This window comes from Berghia stephanieae, chromosome 7 (genome assembly GCF_034508935.2).
Source record: "Berghia stephanieae isolate SIO BIC M18660-M18661 chromosome 7, UCSD_Bste_1.3, whole genome shotgun sequence".
Classification (NCBI taxonomy): Eukaryota; Metazoa; Mollusca; class Gastropoda; order Nudibranchia; family Aeolidiidae; genus Berghia; species Berghia stephanieae.
In genome coordinates this window covers 65,249,619-65,257,030 of record NC_088366.1, presented here as the reverse complement: position 1 = coordinate 65,257,030, position 7,412 = coordinate 65,249,619, and the positions used below count along the sequence as shown (strand labels likewise).

The window sequence follows — 7,412 nt, the reverse complement described above, 5'->3', positions numbered from 1 at the left end:
CACCAAAAACCCCACCCCAAACACCCACCACCCCAACCCCAAACCCACCACTCCACCCTCCACCCTCTAAACACCCAAAACATCCCCTTCCTACCCCCACACAACAAACAACCACCACTACCTCCCACCCCCAAAACCCACCCCCACCACACCCTTCCACCCCCCACACCAAAAACCACCAAAACACCCCCACCACCAATACAACAACCACCACATCACCTCCCTACCACCACTACTACAACAACCACCACATCACCTTCCCTACCACCAATACTACAACCACCACATCACCTTCCCTACCACCAATACTACAACCACCACATCACCATCCCTACCACCACTACTACAACAACCACCACATCACCTTCCCTACCACCACTACTACAACAACCACCACATCACCTTCCCTACCACCACTACTACAACAACCACCACATCACCATCCCTACCACCACTACTACAACAACCACCACATCACCTTCCCTACCACCAATACTACAACCACCACATCACCTTCCCTACCACCAATACTACAACCACCACATCACCATCCCTACCACCACTACTACAACAACCACCACATCACCATCCCTACCACCACTACTACAACAACCACCACATCACCTTCCCTACCACCAATACTACAACCACCACATCACCTTCCCTACCACCAATACTACAACCACCACACCCACCATCCCTACCACCATACTACAACAACCACCACATCACCTTCCCCTACCACCAATACTACAACCACCACATCACCTTCCCTACCACCAATACTACAACCACCACATCACCATCCCTACCACCACTACTACAACAACCACCACATCACCATCCCTACCACCACTACTACAACAACCACCACATCACCTTCCCTACCACCAATACTACAACCACCACATCACCTTCCCTACCACCAATACTACAACCACCACATCACCATCCCTACGACCACTACTGCAACAATCACCACATCACCATCGATGCCACCACAACTACATCCACCATTACATCATCATCTCTACTACCATCATCGCATCACCATCCCTGTAACTACCAGTGTTGCAACCGCCGTAAAAACCCTTCAAACAAATTTAGCTCAAATCTCTCTCTCTCTCTCTCTCTCTCTCTCTCTCTCTCTCTCTCTCTCTCTCTCTCCCCTCTCTCCTCTCTCTCTCTCTCTCTCTCTCTTCACACAAACACACACACACACATACACACACACACACTGGATTAATTTTCATGTTCACCTTCCTGTACTTGCCAATAATAGCTAATCACAAATACTTTAACCTCAAACTTTAGCCTCGTTAGTTTTTTCAAGTTCATGTTGCTCTACTTTTCACTAGATGCAATTTTTAGCACTCTCTCTCTCTCTCTCTCTCTCTCTCTCTCTCAAACACACACACACACACACACACACACACACACTACAACCACCACCACCACATCCTCACGACCACTACTACTACAACCACCACCATCACTACAACATCACTACCACTACTACTACAACCACCACCATAACATCATTATTACTACTACAACCACCACCACTACATCATCACCACTACTACTACAACCAGAGTCACTACTACAACTTCAACCACCACCACCACCACCACATCATCATCACTACCACTACTACTACAACAACTACTACTACTACTACTACTACTACTACTACTACTACTACTACTACTACTACTACTACTACTACTACTACTACTACTGCTGCTGCTGCTGCTGCTGCTACTACTACTACTACTACTACTACTACTACTGCTACTACTACTACTACTACACCGTCCCCACCACAACTGCAACAATCACAACATCACCATCCCTACCAGGACTATTACAACAACTACCACATCACCATCCATGCCACCACAACTACAACCACCATTACATCATCATTTCTAATACCACCATCACATCACCATCCCTGCAACTACTATTACAACCACCACAACGCCACCCCTACCACCACCAATACTACTGCAACCAGTATTGCAAGCGCCGTAAACACCCTTCAAACAAATTAAGCTCATCTCTCTCTCTCTCTCTCTCTCTCTCTCTCTCTATCTATCTATCTATCTCTCTCTCTCTCTCTTCCTCTTCACACATACACACACATAAACACGCAAACACACACACACACACACACATCAATAAATTGCGCTCACTGGATTAATTTTCATGTTCACCTTCCTGTACTTGCCAATAATAGCTAATCACAAATACTTTAACCTCAAACTTTAGCCTCGCTAGTTTTTAAAGTTCATTTTGCTCTACTGAACACTAGATGCAATTTTAGCACACACACACACACACACACTCTCTCTCTCTCAAACACACACACACAACACACACACACACACACACTACAACCACTACCACCACATTTTCATCACGACCACTACTACTACAACCACCCACTGCACATCATCACTACTACTTCAACCACAGCCACTACTACAACTACAACCACCACCACCACATAATCATCACTGCTACTACTACTACTACTACTACTACTACTACTACTACTACTACTACTACTACTACTACTACAGTCATTATCACAACGTCGCCATCACTACTACTACTACTACTACTACTACCACTACTACTACTACTACTACTACTACTACTACTACTACTACTACTACTACTACTACTACTACTACTACTACTACTACTACTACTACTACTACTACTACTACTACTACAACAATCACCAACACAATATCATCCTCACTACCACCATTACTACAATCACTACCATTAGGATTTGGAGCTCTACTTCATTTGAAATAAGGAAATTTTGGGGCTGTATTTGGCAATGTGTTTATATATCATAATATAGTTCTAATCAGTGATCTATTTAGATCTATACAATATTTAAACATGGTATCAAATACCATCCAAATTCCCTTTTTTATGTGCGGAAATTCCTCTTTCGGCATTGAAATTCCTCCGAGTGGTGTCTGAAATTCCTGTGAGTCAAATTGAAAATTGAAGTCTCTGCAAATTTCGCTATTCTCGTCAAATTTCCAATGCCCGTATCTAAGGAGTTAGCTTTGCCCATATATTTGACTGTGCGTGAAGATGGTGCCTCACATCAAAGTCGATTTTCTCAAAACTTGATTTGTACACTCTCCCTACTTCATAGCTTATTTTTTCCTTTAAAATTTGATACCAAATTTATAAAATACTGATTCTTCATTGCCGAGATATGACCGTTTGAAGTAGGGAGAGTGTAAAAAATCAAGTTTTGAGAAAATCGACTTCTCTCTCATGCTTTCTTAATAGCTAATGTTAGCTGTGTTCTAAATTGTGACCCTCCGCTTCGAAACGGTATTAAGTCGGATTTTTCAATTTTCTTTGTTTTACTAAAGAGATATCTAGGTATGTTCAAATCAAATAAAACAATTAAATGTTACAAATGTAGAACTATAATAACTACTACTTATATTGCTATTGTTCATTTAACGCCAAAGAAACTCCGCCCCTTTGGCCATATGGCTCTGGTGGACTACTTTACAAAATAGTGTGATGCTGACAGTCATGAAATATTAAGGATATGTTAAAATTATTTTTAATCACGTAGTTATGATAAAGTGTGACTTAGTGGTCTTGTGGTATGACACTCGCCTTTGGTCTGGACGATTCAAGGTTTGAGTCCCGCTGTGAGCGGCACACAGTTGGACATTTGGCCTAGGACCTATTGTAGAGCGCGTTGAGAACGTTAGTGGATATTACACTCTATAGATAGATCGAAGATGACGTCACTCATGTCTTTGTTATTGTTTTTTGCCATCCGCGTTTATGAGAAGTTCTCACTAAACTGTATCAACCAGACTATAAACGTTTAACGTTACACATAGTTTTGTGTGTTGGTCTGTTATACTTCCGGATGGCAATGTTATGAGCTTCTTAGCCAAGCGCATACTATCTATCAATGCTCATGTTCCCCTTTACCAGACTATTTTATTTATTTACAGTAACAAACATGTTCTTCGTACCAAGGCCAGTGTTCACCTATTTGCAGGTCTGGTACCCCCCCCCCCCCTCCCGCTTGCACTTATATGTGTTTGTTAGATGTATTTTACTCAAGAAGCGTATGATTACAGTGACAAATTAAGGATAAATAATCGAATAACAGGCTGTTTGGATTAAAATAATCCAAGCTGGTAACCCTATTGTTCGCCAAGCCCTCACTCACGCCTTGTCACTAATGACAAATGCAAAGAGAGTAGTGGAAAAGCGAGCTTCGTGACTGTACTGTCGTCCAGAGATAGGTATCACCAATAAAATTTTACTAGGGAAAGTCTATAATATCACTTTGTTTGGTGGCTCTATGGATATCACAGACTCTACTCTCACTCGTGTGATACGTTGTCCAATGAATTCAATGACACGTGAATTTAGACTAGCGGGAGCGGACTAAAATGCTCTATATAAACCTATGTTTGAGTGAGAAAACTTCATTCTGAAATAATTCAACCAAACAAGATGAATATCTTGCACCTACTCGTAAGTTTGATTTTATCTATTTACCCTTAGTAAAACTGTTGCTGCTCGTTTATTAAATTGAATCTTACGCTAACATTCAATTTCCCATTGTTATCTATTTATCCTCAACCTTTATTCCATCTCAACACTTTGGTTGACTTTCCATGAGTACAAAAACATGTACGAGTGACGTTACTATTTCTTGGGACCGTTCTGTGACTCTCATTTCGACGAACGAATTTTCACATAAATTTTTATTTTACTACATCTTAGAATGATATAATTGGTTTGTATAAGGATTTGAAATTCTACATACATTATATATTACCCCTACTGTTCCACGCCAACCTGACTCAGCGATGTCTATGATACTTCGTTCTGATATTTTCAAGCGGGCACGGAATTTCTTATGGATCACGACTTATGTGTAATGACGTCATTTATGGACGGATGTGTTTAACTGATATTATGGTTGTTGTGGCGAGTTTTGGTGCCATTGTTTTTTTTTAATTCAACAGCATGATGTTCGCCTAGAATTAGAACTACTGCAGTAGACAGCTGTCATTATCCCCAGACACCTGTGTCTGGGGATAACGAAAATTCGTAGTAGTTGTGGTAGTGCTAGTGGTAGTAGTAGCAGTAGTTGTAGTAGTAGTAGTAGTAGTATTAGTAGTAGTAGTAGTAGTAGTAGTAGTAGTAGTAGTAGTAGTAGTAGTAGTAGTGGTGGTAGTAGTAGCAGTAGTTGTAGTAGTAGTAGTAGTAGTAGTAGTAGTAGTAGTAGTAGTAGTAGTAGTAGTAGTAGTAGTTGTTGTTATTGTTGTTGTTGTTGTTGTTGCTGTAGTAGTAGTAGTAGTAGTAGTAGTAGTAGTAGTATTAGTAGTAGTAGTAGTAGTAGTAGTTGTTGTTGTTGTTGTTGCTGTAGTAGTAGTAGTAGTAGTAGTAGTAGTAGTAGTAGTAGTAGTAGTAGTAGTAGTAGTGGTCGTAGTAGCAGTAGTTGTAGTAGTAGTAGTAGTAGTGGTCGTAGTAGCAGTAGTTGTAGTAGTAGTAGTAGTAGTAGTAGTAGTAGTAGTAGTAGTAGTAGTAGTAGTTGTTGTTGTTGTTGTTGTTGTTGTTGCTGTAGTAGTAGTAGTAGTAGTAGTAGTAGTAGTAGTAGTAGTAGTAGTAGTAGTAGTAGTTGTTGTTGTTGTTGTTGCTGTAGTAGTAGTAGTAGTAGTAGTAGTAGTAGTAGTAGTAGTAGTAGTAGTTGTTGTTGTTGTTGTTGTTGTTGTTGCTGTAGTAGTAGTAGTAGTAGTAGTAGTAGTAGTAGTAGTAGTAGTAGTAGTAGTAGTAGTAGTAGTAGTATTGTCAAGTGTTAGTATTAGATAGGACATGATGAAGGGAGTCTTGATAATGTTATAGTGAGAAAAAAATTGATAACAGGAAAAAATGTTGGAGAAGGAAGGGGGTAGGTCATAGAATGAAAAAGATACTATGTTTGGGAGATAATAAAAGTTTGGGGAAGGGAGAAATGATGATGGTGATGACACTGATGATAATGATATATGATGACAATGATGATAATGATATATGATGACAATGATGATAATGATATGTGATGACAATGATGATGATGAAGATTGCATTATCTTGCTTTAAATGCGGTGCTAAATAAATAAACAATCCGATAAAGAAATGGTAAACTAAATTCCTGAATGTCACCAATGATAAGCACACTTCCACTTAATTACATATATAACATCTAAAACTCCAGCAAATTGAACAAAGCGAGAGAAAAAAAGCGGTCGTGACCAATGCAGGTTGACACAATGAATGACGAATTAAGTTTAAATTCCGGAATGTCAACAATGATAAGCACATTTTCACTTAATTAAATATATAACATATAAGTATTAAATTCCGGTATGTCAACAATGGTAAGCACAATTTCATTTAATTAAATATATAAAATTTAAAAATCCAGCATATTGAACAAAACGAAAGAAAACAAAGCAGTTTAAACAAAGAATGACGAAATTTGATTGCTAACTATACAATACACACGGTACCTATTGTGTAACGAATACAATAGCCTTAACCATACTGCTCAATGACAAAACTTTTAATCCTGGTTGTAACAAAACTGTAGTGCATGATAAAGCCAGTTTTGTTCACACCATTCTTTCTGCTTGTCAGAGGTTACATTTATTAGTTTATATCAATAAGGCGAATGGTTGGGCATTCTTTAATAAATATAAGTTGTGGACCCGTCTCCAGAGTGTACTCGGTTGGGATGCTACCAAACAAAATAGAGAGGAGAAGAAGCCCTGTTTCAATTCAAAATTAAGTCCGGGCAACCCTTGTACTTTCTTACTTCGGACAAGATTGGGCATACGAGATGGAAGTCTGTTTGGACGAATTCAATCTATGGAGGGGGCGGGGACGAAGTCTCCTCGAAACTGGGAGAGAAGTTTCCAGGGTTCTGTACCAGCAAGAAGAGGCGCTGGGTGGCGGGGAATCGACTTCGATCGAGAACCTGTCTTACGTCAGCGTCACTTCATCACTGGAGACTTTCCACCCGTCTCATATGTACGAGTTTTGGCAAAGAGCCGCGACCACAGAGAATCTAGACGAGCGTTGCGATGTGACCAAACAAATGCAGCGAGGAATTAACTGCCTGAATAATATATTATCATAACAAAGTAGTGTAACACCATTAGAAGCTGCTGCTGCTGCACGCAAACCGATGATCAGAACTAGACTGCCACTCATCGCGTAATTAGCCAATATGGCGAAGGCTTATATCGTCTAAACTGTCCCGACATTTTTTTTCATTCTCAATCTGCCTTTCCTAACGTTTAGATCATCGTTTGCCTGTTGCATTGTGAAAGGTGGCTATAGATGCT

The 7,412-nt window shown here is 40.0% G+C and overlaps 1 long non-coding RNA gene across 1 annotated transcript in view; it reads left to right on the top strand.

Moving 5' to 3' along the window:
• Positions 1-4,287: 4,287 nt before the first annotated feature.
• Positions 4,288-7,412, top strand: part of LOC144976296 (uncharacterized) — a 14,443-nt gene continuing 11,318 nt past the window's right edge. The window contains exon 1 of the long non-coding RNA XR_013646087.1: positions 4,288-4,551. This is a non-coding gene — a long non-coding RNA (uncharacterized LOC144976296). The remainder of the gene's footprint in view (positions 4,552-7,412) is intronic.